Source organism: Anabrus simplex, chromosome 4 (genome assembly GCF_040414725.1).
Source record: "Anabrus simplex isolate iqAnaSimp1 chromosome 4, ASM4041472v1, whole genome shotgun sequence".
NCBI lineage: Eukaryota > Metazoa > Arthropoda > Insecta > Orthoptera > Tettigoniidae > Anabrus > Anabrus simplex.
This window is the reverse complement of record NC_090268.1, coordinates 218,660,258-218,673,464: the sequence shown is the minus strand read 5'-3', so window position 1 is coordinate 218,673,464 and position 13,207 is coordinate 218,660,258. Positions and strand designations below refer to the sequence as shown.

Below are 13,207 nucleotides of genomic sequence, written 5' to 3'. Positions count from 1 at the left end.
GTTACAATAGGTAGGTAAATTGGGTCCACCTATTCAATGCCACACTGAAAAATATGTAACTGTATTTGGTCAAAAATCGGTTACATTGTACCGGTTTCGGCCGCTTGGGCCATCATCAGCCGTAAAGATTTAAAATTGGCACAACTAAAAGCATAAGAGGGCATGAAACGAACAAAGGCATCTAAAAGAGTTGCACATTATAAAATCAATTTCTGATAGCAAACTTGGTGGCACTTATACCCATACCTCACAAATATTGTACAATGAACTTAGACCATGGCGTAATAAAAACATTAAACATGCAAAGATATCAAGATAAGAGAACACACGTTAAATCAATCTGCGACAGGAAGCTTAGTGAAAATTGTGTCCATACGTCATAAAATGCTGTGCCCTGGTTTTGAATTGATGAGTTATTGTGTGGAGTGTATTCGTAACTTGCTTGATCTTAACAAATAACTACGTACATTTGTGTGTTTTGAGGGGTGGGGGGACGTCAACAGCTATTGCAAAAATGGATAGTGGCCCAGTATAGTTCCGTTTCGCTTGACAGTTAACCGGAAGTCAGCCGGTGGTGCCAAATTGCTACGAATACAAACAGCTGATTTACGATACACAACACGAACAGAAATATAAATATTGGAATATAAGTCCATAATCAGTTATTCTTTGTAGCAACATACATGATTCACATAAGATCAATAATACACACCACATTTAGGATAAGGCTACAAGAAAAAATATGTCAATGCTCGAATAGATAAAACGTGAGAAAATTAAATTAAATTTCTACTCACCATGCAGAAGATCTCGCGTTGCTGTTAGATTCAGTTTCCCGTAACGAAGGAAATAATCCTACAAAGCGAATATACCACTCATTTCTGAGTCACTATCGGCATTGTCATCATCTGTTGAGGTTTCACTCTCATTTGACCCTAAAGAGATAAGTCTTAAACATAATCGTGTATGAGACTTTCTTTCTCGCAAGCTTTAATCATCTCGGATTTCGTGTGTCTCACAACGTTGCTCCAGTCCTCCGCACTTATACGGCCTACGACTTCGAAAATGTCTTTCAACTTCCGAAACTGTGAAGAGTCGGTTATTCTCAGCTACATAATCCTTCACTTGGGCCCAAATCAGTTTTATGGCAATGGTATAGTGGAAGGTGAACTACTTTATGCCCGTTTCTTCTGGCTATCCACCACATAAACTGGGCACTTGGGCTTGTTTTGTTTCAAGAGATGCATAAGATCCCCCTTCCCCATGTCATCGCGAACCGAAATATTGTGCTCCTTCAACCACTTCATAAACTCATTCTTTCTAGCCGCCATTGTTGGTGCTTTGTCAAGAACGGCTCGTTAACATTACAAACAATTTCCCTGGCCTGACTCCTTAGTGGAGTACCGCGTTCGAAGGGCTTTCTTCTCTTGGGAGCTTCATCATTAGACGTAGGCGTCGACATGACAGAATATCAAATTCAGACACAGGCCTAAAATTAACCTACTATGTAACTACCGAATGAAATATTAAACGAAGCTACTATATAAAATAGATCACCTGTTACACACTATTCACTGCAATATAACGCGCTATACTATTAAAAATACTAAACAATATATTTATAAACTCTACACGATGAAATATAAACGAACAACAACCTAGCACAAAGACACACAAAGACCGCGAAATGAACTGAGTATAATACAACACGCAGCTAATAGCACGTGGTTACAGTAAACAACAGATCGACAACACTGCTAACCGGAACTGGAGTCTAACGCGCTCTATTGGAGCGATCGTCTGCCTATGATTGGCTGTTGATTAATTCACTTACCCTCCGCCAAAAGGCAGCGCTCAAACGTCAAGTCGAAACTTATAACAACTGAAGTATTGATGTTCTGACGCCACGAACCTGCTACGCCTGATACTCCCACTGGCGCGTCCCAGGTGGCGGATAGGGGAGTACTAACCGGCTTGCCGGCGGACTTGAGGGAAATAAAATACCTCTCGCGGACCAAACACACACCCCCTGTGGGTGGGGGAGGCAGACTAATAATACACCCACGGTATCCCCTGCCTGTCGTGAGAGCCGACTAAAAGGGGCGACCAAGGGATGGTTGTATTCGAACCATGCAACTACATGTGATTAGTACCACCACGCGGAGAACACCAAGGGTCGCTTTTACTTGTGCATAGTACCACTATATTAGGTACGAAATAGGTTTGTGATTAGTAGCACACAGGAGCACCGCGCGGTCGGCTTTTGCAGTACCTGTGATTAGTACCACCATATGAGCGGGACCATGGGATGATAGCTACCATGGACCTGCCTTACCTGTGATTAGTACCCATTATATGAGGAACACCACGGGATAGGGAGAGATCCCTGTGGTTAGTACTCTTATGTGATGAACATCATAGGTTTGCGTTGCCTGTGAATGGCGCCGCAGAGTGAGAAAAACATAGGTCTGTATTAATGTCGAATTTCATAAGCTTTGAGTAGTACAATAATGTGTGGAATACCGCAAGTCTCTGCTACCATTGATTAGTACCGCAACAGGACAGATACCATGGTTCTACATTACTAGCGATAAGTACCATTCTGAGGGGCCTTTGACTTGTATTTTGGACCCATTTAGACACCAAGCATCCTCGATTTGCCTTGGAAGTGGTCCCTTGGTCAGTAATACTATTAACTGTGATAGTTTTTTGAGTCGGATCCACTGATTGTTTTAAATTCATGTTCATTCATTCATTCATTCATTCGTTCATTCATTCTTCATGGCATTTTTTATTTTGGTCAGTGGATAATTTTGAACTTTTACTTTGTCGTTTCATTTCGTACCATTAGGGGCCGATGACCTCGATGTTAGGCCCCTTTAAACAACAAGCATCATCATCATCGATGTTCTGACGATCCGGATCACACCAACTGCTCACAATCTTGTAACTTATTTATTACTCTGTACATTAAAAGAACATCCTGAAAAAGCGTTACCTCTGATTCCAGTTCTTTACTTTCACTTACAGTATATAAATATATATAAGAAAACATAAAGGTTCAATAATACTGCTCTGAGGAACTCCCCTCTTAATGATTACAGGATCAGATAATGCTTCATCTACTCTAATTCTCTGAGTTCTATTTCCTAGAAATATAGCCATCCACTTAGTCACCCTTTTGTCTAGTCCAATTGCACTCATTTTTGCCAGTAGTCTCAAAAATGATCTACCATGTCCAGTACCTTGGATAGGTCAATCGCGACACAGTCCACTTGACCTTCCGAATCTAGGATAACTGCTATATCTTGCTGGAATCCTAAAGTTGAGCTTCAATGGAATAACTTTTCCTAAAACCGAACTGCCTTCTGTCGAACCAGTTATTAATTTCGCAAACATGTCTAATATAATTAGAACTAATGCCTTCCCAAAGCTTGCATGTAACACCGGTACTTCATATATGGTACTGTATCCTAACCCATTGTCTTTAGTACATCCCCAATAAGCTTATCAATTCCAGCTGTTTTTCTAGTTTACAACCTTTGTATCTTATTGTAAATATCCTTGTTATCGTAGGTAAATTTGAATACTTCGTAAGTATTTGTCATCTCTTCCATCTGGACATTTTCCTTGTAACCAGCAATCTTTACATACTGTTGACTGAATACTTCTGCCTTTTGTAGATCTCCTCGTGGAAGATTACCGCCTTTTCCTTACCCTCGTCCTTCCCTTCTATTTTCCTCAACATCTGCCTTAACCTGATTCCTGGATAACACTCTGTTCTAGTTCCCTTTCCTCCACACACTTTCCCCACATGTCTGACCATTGAGGCACACATGACCAGAGCGTCTACCCCGCCCTTCCCATTTTATCCCCACTTCTCCTGATCTCCCCCGTAACTTCTCTGATTCCTGCAGAGCCCACTTCCTCCTCACTTTTCTCCCTCTCACCACTACCCTGTTCCACCTCCCTCTTGCTATCCTTTACTCTACATTTTCCTTTCCTACTGGCCCCTTTTCTCTTGCCTCCCCGTCCCTCTGTAACACCTCCCTGGTCTCCATCTTCGCTTTGCTGATCTGCCTGAAGTGACGCATACCGATTCCTCACCATTACCTCTCTTGGGCCCACTGGCTAAGGAAAACCCTTATCCCTCGTTTTTCTTGAACATCAGCCTATCTACCCTATCCTGCACATTGATTGAGAGAGACCTATCTTCATTCCTGTCCTCCGTCACAAGTCTAATTATCTCCTCAAACTCGCTATCTCTTCCCTCATCTTCCTCACTTCCCACTCACACCCACAGTCCTCACACCTGCCTATCTCAGCCATTCTTGTACTTCTTCAAAGAAACGTGAAATAATACGGAAATTCCAACAGAAATAAATAGCGCATTCTATGAATAGAAGTTTGTATATATGTCTGCGGGAAGAAATAATGTATACTACACTTCAGAAGGATTTTACGACAATAATGCAATCAGGAAACCAACTGATAGAATAACTACACTACAATGATCTTAGTTAAACGAATCCTGATTTATAAAGTACTTGGAATAAAAGGCTAACTGTAGAAATGTATGGCTATACTAAATACGTATACAGTTATAGACACATTATTATTATTATTATTATTATTATTATTATTATTATTATTATTATTATTATTATTATTATTATTATTATTATTATTATTATTATTATTATTATTATTATTACAACTACTTGCAGATAGAAAAGGCAAGCAAGATATTGTCTAATAAGGATACAGTAGTTATGCTACAATTCTAAACTGGAGTTACCGGTTGAGTTGGCCGTGTGGTTAGGATCGCGCAGCTGTGAGCTTGCATCCGGGAGATAGTGGGTTCGAACCCCACTGTCGGCAGCCCTGAAGATGGTTTTCTGTGGTTTCCCTTTTTCACACCAGGCAAATGCTGGGCTGTACCTTAATTAAGGCCACGGCCGCTTCCTTCCCATTCCCAGGCCTTTCCTGTCCCATCGTCGCCATAAGACCTATCTGTGTCGATGCGACGTAAACCAACTAGCAAAAAAATTGCTGCTATTATGCGCTGGACATCGGCACAACCCAGTTAAGTGGTCATGACCAAAAACTTTAGGGTCATCATCTGAAAATTCACTATCACAAATACTACATGTTAATGTACTTTCAGTTTGTTGTAACTGAATGTCTATGAGTGGTTTCATACGAATGTTAGTATTTAAAATACGACCAAGGCGTACAGCATCTTTTTCAAGTCTTTCTAAAAATACTTTAGCAGCATCAGTTCCACGATACAGTTCAACTTTTCAAGTGAACTATCATAACTACACATAATGTAATAGGCGAAGCTATACAGGACATGTACTATACGCGAACTTTTTCCTGAGCCCGATTTTTACGGGGAGAGGAGTAAGGAGGGAGCGCTGCCGGTTCCGGTTATACTGCCAACTGGATGGAAATGAAATCAGAAGTAAATCGATAATATGATCCATCGATATCAATTTTCTAAACATTTATTATCTTACGTCAACAACTGTGTCACACATACATTATTTAACATCACATAAGATTTCTCGATGCGAATCTTGTTCCTAGCATGAATTATATAGTTTGGCTTTGCTGTGTAAACAACAACAGTACTAGTTCGTGAAGTGTACGCCAGATGTCGCCTAGCGATGAATAAGCGATTCATAGTTTGTGTTTCAAAGGTTGCCTATACGGATAACTGAGGTCTACCGATTCAGCACTAGGGAGCTCAGGGCTCAAGAAAAGGTTCGCGTATAGTATGTGTGTAGTACTCGTTTAGTAAACTAAGCGTCTGAATTACGTGTGAATGTTTGAAAAGGTTTGAGAATGGCTTCAAAATCTGCATAGATGACAAAAGGCACCCACAGCTGCTGGTCATAATTTATAAATTTTAAAACACTATTGTCTCTAGTAGGCAAATTTATACGCACATAATTGCAGTCATGTTTAAAGTGGTTGGTTAAGCGTACATCAGTTCTAAAATAATGAAAACATCCATCACTTATCCACGTTTTACCATGATGTTTTATAATTGGTTCCTGACAAGTCTACTTAGATTTTTAATGCAACGGTAGTGGCTTTCTCCATCTTCTACGTACATTTAAGTTAACATGGGTACTTATTTGTCATCTGTATAATGCAGAGAGCCTACTGCAGACTTTTTTGTCTACTCCATACCCATTAATGCTAATATTATTGACTTTTCAGAGTGCTTAATGTGTTTTAAATCTATAGGGAATTCTATACTTTCTAGATTCAGCTCAGATGAATAGAGTGGATATGATGATGTTATTTTGGCAACGTCTGATTTTACCGGGTGTAAGGCTGACATCACAGCCCAAGCAAAACATGCCTGGTCATTGTTTTGGAGATTTAAAACATCTTTTTTTTTCCCGCTCAATCCATGTTGGACTCATGAAGATCCCCGCAAACAATCGTACTGAAAAAATGAAATGTCCTATGGCTTTTAGTGCCGGAAGTGTCCGAGGACATGTTCGGCTCGCCAGGTGCAGGTCTTTTGATTTGACTCCCGTAGGCGACCTTCGCGTCGTGATGAGGATAAAATGATGATGAAGACGACACATACACCCACTCCCCATGGTAACCAATGATGGTTAAAATTTCCTACCCTGCCGAGAATCGAATCCGGGACCCCTGTGGCCAAAGGCCAGCACGCTAACCATTTAGCCATGGAGCTGGACAACAATCCTACTTATTGATATTGACTGACAAGTACAAAATTTCTACTAAAGCCCATCGTGACTCCTTTTCTTGTATCTCCTCACTCCCGGTAGAAATAGCGTGTGTTATATCTTGTTAAGTAGTACTAAAATCGGTTTATTTTAGTTTTAAATGATTTAATATCAGTCATTTCACCTTCATTTGTACTTTTAACATACAACTAGAAGAGTTCAAAATTAACTTCAAATAAATTATGATTAGGCAATGTATGGTTGAGTACCTGTTGCACATCCGGTTTAACACAATCAGAAAAGTTTTCAGTGCTTTGAAAAATTCCTCTAGCTTGAATTATAGAACTCATAATCGTACATTTAAATGCACTTTGAATGCCTTAACTATTTAGACAAACGGCTGGTTTACAATCCTTCATTTTTACTTCTCAAGCGTCCTTGAAAATATGAAGACTGCACATGAATGTTACAGTGTTCGGTTTGAAGTTCATTTGTTTTTTGTTAATACTGCTTATATCTGTACAGTATGAACTTGTTTTGTTTGATAGATTGACGCCTGAGCCTGCTGATGTACGTGGGACTGGTCTTCATTACCTCTGCAGTCTTTACTTAAAGCAGTAGTATGTTTTACTTTAATAACGTGTTGTGCAAGGTTATCTAGCCTTCTAAACGTAGCCTGACACTGCCCGCATGCGAACATATTACTATGCTGAATACGTTTATGTCTGGCAAGATTGCTTCAATTGGACAAGCCCTTACTAGATAAACCACAGTTAAACATATTCAATTATTAAGTATTACTTCAGCTATTCAATCTCAAATATTAAAGCTCAAACTGTTAATAAGCAGTCTACACAGGAACAGTCTTACTTTAATACACTTTTACTATTATGAATTCTTAGTTTAATAAAAAGAAATGTTAGTATTTTAAGCTTACACCGATAGTTACTATTCATAAGTAAAATATTTGGCTACACACAGCGTATGCCTACGCAAAGGTTTCGCTTATTTTTCACAGAAGCTGAAGGTTTTGCCTGTGAGCGATTTTTACGTAAAATAACTTCAGCTGAAAACAAAGCAGCGGTTAGGATCAATAGTCACTAAAAAGGAAAAACAACCACACACTTGTTTAAAAAAAATCAAAAGTGAGAGGTTATGAAGTTTCAAAAAACCACGAACCTAGAACGCTGGCGTAGCAGGGGGAGAGGTGATACTCCCACGTGGCACGTAGCCTGACACTGCCCGCATGCGAACATATTACTATGCTGAATACGTTTATGTCTGGCAAGATTGCTTCAATTGGACAAGCCCTTACTACATAAACCACAGTTAAACATATTCAATTATTAAGTTTTACTTCAGCTATTCAATCTCAAATATTAAAGCTCAAACTATTAATAAGCAGTCTACAAAGGAACAGTCTTACTTTAATACACTTTTACTATTATGAATTCTTAGTTTAATAAAAAGAAATATCAGTATTTTAAGCTTACACCGATAGTTACTATTCATAAGTAAAATATTTGGCTACACACAGCGTATGCCTACGCAAAGGTTTCGCTTATTTTTCACAGAAGCTGAAGGTTTTGCCTGTGAGTGATTTTTACGTAAAATAACTTCAGCTGTAGGCAGGTTTACATCGGCGGCAATATTTCTTCCATACAAGATAACAGCGCGGTAGCGTGCCTACCGGCAATTCTGACAGCTCTGCTAGCGATCTGCTCAAGCACATTTGTTAAAAAAGTGTAAATATGAGGTTACGTTTGAGTTTCAAAATAATGTTAAGCGTATTACTTGAGAAAAAACACTAGCTGTAAACAAAGCAGCGGTTAGGATCAGTAGTCACTAAAAAGAAAAAAAAAAGACACTTGTTTAAAAAATCAAAAGTGAGAGGTTATGTTTAAGTTTCAAAAAACCACGAACCTAGAACGCTGGCGTAGCAGGGGGAGAGGTGATACTCCCACGTGGCACGTCCCAGATGGCGGATAGGGGGGTCCTAAGCGGCTTGCCGGCGGACTTGAGGAAAATAAAATACCTCTCGCGGACCAAATACACTACCCCCTGTGGGTGGGGGACGCACATGTAGAGTACACTCGCGGTAACCTCTGTCTGTCGTAAGAGGCGACTAACAGGGGCTTTCAACTTGGGAGTGTGGATTGGTCACCACGGGACCCTTAGCTGAGTCTTGGCATTGCTTCCACTTACTTGTGCCAGGCTCCTCACTTTCGTCTATCCTGTCTAACCTCCCTTGGTCAACTCTTGTTCTTTTCCGACCCCGACGGTATTAGAGCATTCGAGGTCTAGGGAGTCCTTCACTTTCACGTCCTTCGTAGCTCTTGCCTTTCTTCGTCCGTTACTTCATTTTGCGAAGTAACGGTCTCTTCTTTCTTCTTCTTTTTTCTCTCTCTCTCTCTCTCTGCCCCCTGTGGGTGGGGGACGCAGACGAAAAATACACCCACGTTATCCCCTGCCTGTCGTGAGAGTGGACTAAAAGGGGCGACAAAGGGATGATTTTCTTAGAGCCATGAAACTACTTTTGATTATTACCATCACGCGGGGAACACCATGAGTCGCCTTTACTTGCGAGTTGTACCACTAAGTTAGGTACGAAATAGGTTTGTGTTTAGTAGCAACAGGGGGTGAATCAGTATGGGTTTTCCAGTACCCGTGTGTCGTGCTCATGTGAGCAACACCGCGGGTCTGGGCGTTGCCTGTGAGTTGTACCACTATATGAGCGACACCGTGGGTCTGCTTTGCCTGTGATTGGTACCCACTGTGTTAGGAACACCACGGGATAGTACGAGTGCCTGTGGTTAGTACACCTAGGTGAGGAACCTCATCGGTTTGCGTTGGCTATGAGTGGCGCCATTGTGTGAGAAACACCATAGGTCTACTTGTGAGTAGTACCATCTTGTGTGGAACACCGTGAGTCCTCGCTACTTTTGATTAGTACCCCAACACGACAAATACCATGGTTCTACTTTACACGCGACATGTACCATTCTGAGACGGCCTAGGCCTAGATTTTGGACCCCTTTAGACATCAAGCGTCCTAGATTCATGGTTGTGCTTTATAAGTGGTCCCTTAGTCAGTAATACTATTGTTTATGTTCTTTTCTGAGTCGAATTTACCGTTTTTTGTTTGCTTGTTTCTTGTTTTTATGTTTTTTGGGTTCATGTCCATCCATTCATTTTTCATGATATTTTTTAAAATTTTGGTCAGTGAATGATTTTGAACTTTTTGTTGTTATTTCATTTCGTACCAATAACGGCCGATGACCTCCATGTTAGACCCCTTTTAAACAACAAGCATCATCATCATCATCAGCATCATCAGTTTCAAAAATACTTAAGCGTATTACTTATTGAGGAAAAAACACTAGCAGTACGCCATGCAGCAGCTAGGATCAACGGTCAAATAGAAGAATAACCGCACACTTGTTAAAAAAAACAGAAGTGATGAGTTATGTTCCGGTCTGAAAAACAACGTTAAGCATATTGCGTACTTGAAGAAACCCACTAGCCGTACACCAAGCAGCAGCTAAGATCTTTAATGTAAAACAGTACTCCAAGCTTTTATATATATATATATATATATATATATATATATATATATATATATATATATATGTGTGTGTGTGTGTGTGTGTGTGTGTGTGTGTGTGAATGCATACGGTTAGCACATTCACAGATTGTTTTACTTCTTCCGCTGTCTCGCGAAATATATACAGACATGTACAAAAGTATTCATACCCCAACCCATCCAAAACAAAATGCGTTATTGCTGGACCAATACGGAGTACAGGTCAAAATTACAAAACCAAACGTATACCTTGTACAGCAGTGTACATTAAAAAGCACAAAATAAACTGGAAGTAAATAACAGTACATAACAAAGCAACAAATTCGTACTCCATGACACTACTTATCTGGACATAAGTATTCATACCGTATTCCAGAAGAGTTCACAACTCAATGAACAAACAGATATTACGAACTCGATCAGCAGCGCATTTGTTTACCTTTCCTGTATATTATTTATTTTAACCTGCTGGGCATTGAGAACTCCAGTTTCCGTGTTAGTTCAGATGAAATGTTCCCCCATTCTTGTTGTAGTAACTGTTTCAACTGTGTTTTACTTGTTATGTGGTGTTTTCTTAGTCTGGATTCCAATTCACTCCATAGATATTCGATGGGGTTGGTATCCGGCGATTGGGGAGGTATTTTTAATATGTGCGGCGTGTTGTAGAGTATCCAGAAGCGAACAATTTCTGCCGTATGTTTGGGGTAATTGTCGTGTTGGAAGTAAAACTCATTAGCAATCCCAAGCTCTTCGGCGCTTTTGCGAACACTTTCTTTCAGGATGTTCAATTATTGAAACATGTCCATAAATACCAACTCCCCGACATCTGAATCAGGCATTGAGCCCCACACCATAACCCCACCTCCGCCGTGCTTCACAGTGGTAACGAGGTTCTGCTCATCGAGCTCTGTGTTAGGGCGTCTCTACACTGAAATGCGTCCAACACTTCGGAAAGTATTACATTTACTCTCATCTGTAAACATCACTGTCGACCAAAACGCATTACCTTACGTCACATATTATTTTGCAAATTGGAGTCTCTTCCGTTGATTCACTTTCGTTGTGTGTGGTTTCTTTCTTGGGACCCTCGATCGATACCCAGCACGATGAAGGACCCCCCTTACTGTTTTGTTTCACACTGCATGATGGAGATATTCTGCCAGCTGGGATAGTATTGCCAAAGATGTAGTGTGTGGTTGTTTTTTAATTGTGGTTACTATGAACCTTTCTTCTCGTGCGGTCAGTTTCTTCGGACGTCCACTTCTTTTCTTGCTTATAAGAACATCCTGTCCTTTTAACCTTTGTATGATGCTTTGCACAGTTGGTTTACTTCTTCCAATGATGTTTCCGATCTCGGAATACGATTTTCCTTGGTGGCGAAGGCGTAAAATAAGTCGTCTCTCTTCAACAGACGTTTCCTTTGTTTTCCTCGCCATTGGACTAGCACCGTCTATGACCAGCTGATCAGTCCGTCTCTGTCTGCATCTACTACGCAACTAATGCCACGGAACAACACAGGTTCCTCTTTACTCGTTCAAATCCCATGTTTACACGTTAGGTATGAACACTTACGTCCAGATATGTAGTGTCATGGAGTGCGCATTTGTTGGTTTGTTATGTACTGTTATTTACTTCCAGTTTATTTTGTGCTTTTTAATGACCACTGCTGTACAAGGTTTGTAATTTTGACCTGTACTTCGTATTGGTCCAGCAATACAGCATTTTGTATTGGATGGCTAGGGGTATGAATACTTTTGTCCATGTCTGTATATCCGTCAGTACATCTGCATGCTGACGTAAGGAAAGCATGACCGAACACAAAGTATTTTTTTAAGAGCTGTCAGATCTTCTTATGTCGATAAGAATGAGAGAATGCCCTTGCAAAATATGATATTCTGCACACCTGCGTGCTGACGTGAAAGAAGCATACCTGTTTACTCAAGTAACACATGAGAATCCGCTTAACTTACTATAAAAAAGCTGCAAAATCTTTTTACATGTAAAATTTAACTAACGGGTTTCACCCTAACCTAGTTTTTTTAAGTCGTTAACTTGTATTAAGCCAGAAATTGCTACTACTTATTAAGCCTATTTACCTAAAAATATGGTATGTATATTTAGCTTAAAACTTATTTGGATCTTCAACAGTTAGGAAGGAAAAGTACGGTCAGCATAATGTCGAACCCATTGCTTTCTTCACGGTGCCTATCTGTTTGTTAATTTTAGTTATAAGTGAAGATAGGAATCAGTCGGCTTAGCTCTTGAACTATTATAGACTACGTGTGTAGGCTATAAATGAGGATAAAAATTTAGTTAGCAAAGCCTACAATTTATAGCAACTAACTTACCTGCGCGTGAGAACAGCTTTGAAGGTAATTGCCATACTTTTCGAATGACCCTCGTCAGGAAAAGCAGCTAGAGCTGCTAGCATGCGTTAAGCCCTTCTTAAATCGAACCCGGTCAACTACAGTTGTTAACCCAGCACACCTTTGTTTAGCTCATACCTACACCTCTGCCTGAATGGGACTTAAAAGCGACTACAGGGCTCGGCATTGCTCCTCACTTTTATCTATTTTTTTTAGACAACGCTTACAGTATTTGAGGCCTAGAAAGCTTTCCACACCTTTGTTTAGCTGATATCTACACCGCAGTTGGAATAGGGTTCAAAAGTGTAGGTTAGCTACTACAAGGCCCTGTATTGCTCCTCACTTTCATCTATCTTATCTTGGTCAAACCCAACAGTGTTTGAAGTTTAAAGAGTTCTTCACACCTTTATTTAGCTGATACCTTTCTAAACCCTAACACTTCTGCCTGAATAGGCCTTAGGAGTGTAGGTTAGCGACTACGGGATCCTGGATTGCTCCTCACTTTCATCTACCTTCCCTTGGTTAACCCTTACAGTATTTGA

The 13,207-nt window shown here is 40.2% G+C and overlaps 1 protein-coding gene across 2 annotated transcripts in view; it reads right to left on the bottom strand.

The window, feature by feature from the left end:
- LOC136871783 (venom dipeptidyl peptidase 4) overlaps positions 1-13,207 on the bottom strand; it is a 281,475-nt gene that overhangs the window by 244,568 nt on the left and 23,700 nt on the right. The window lies entirely within an intron of this gene.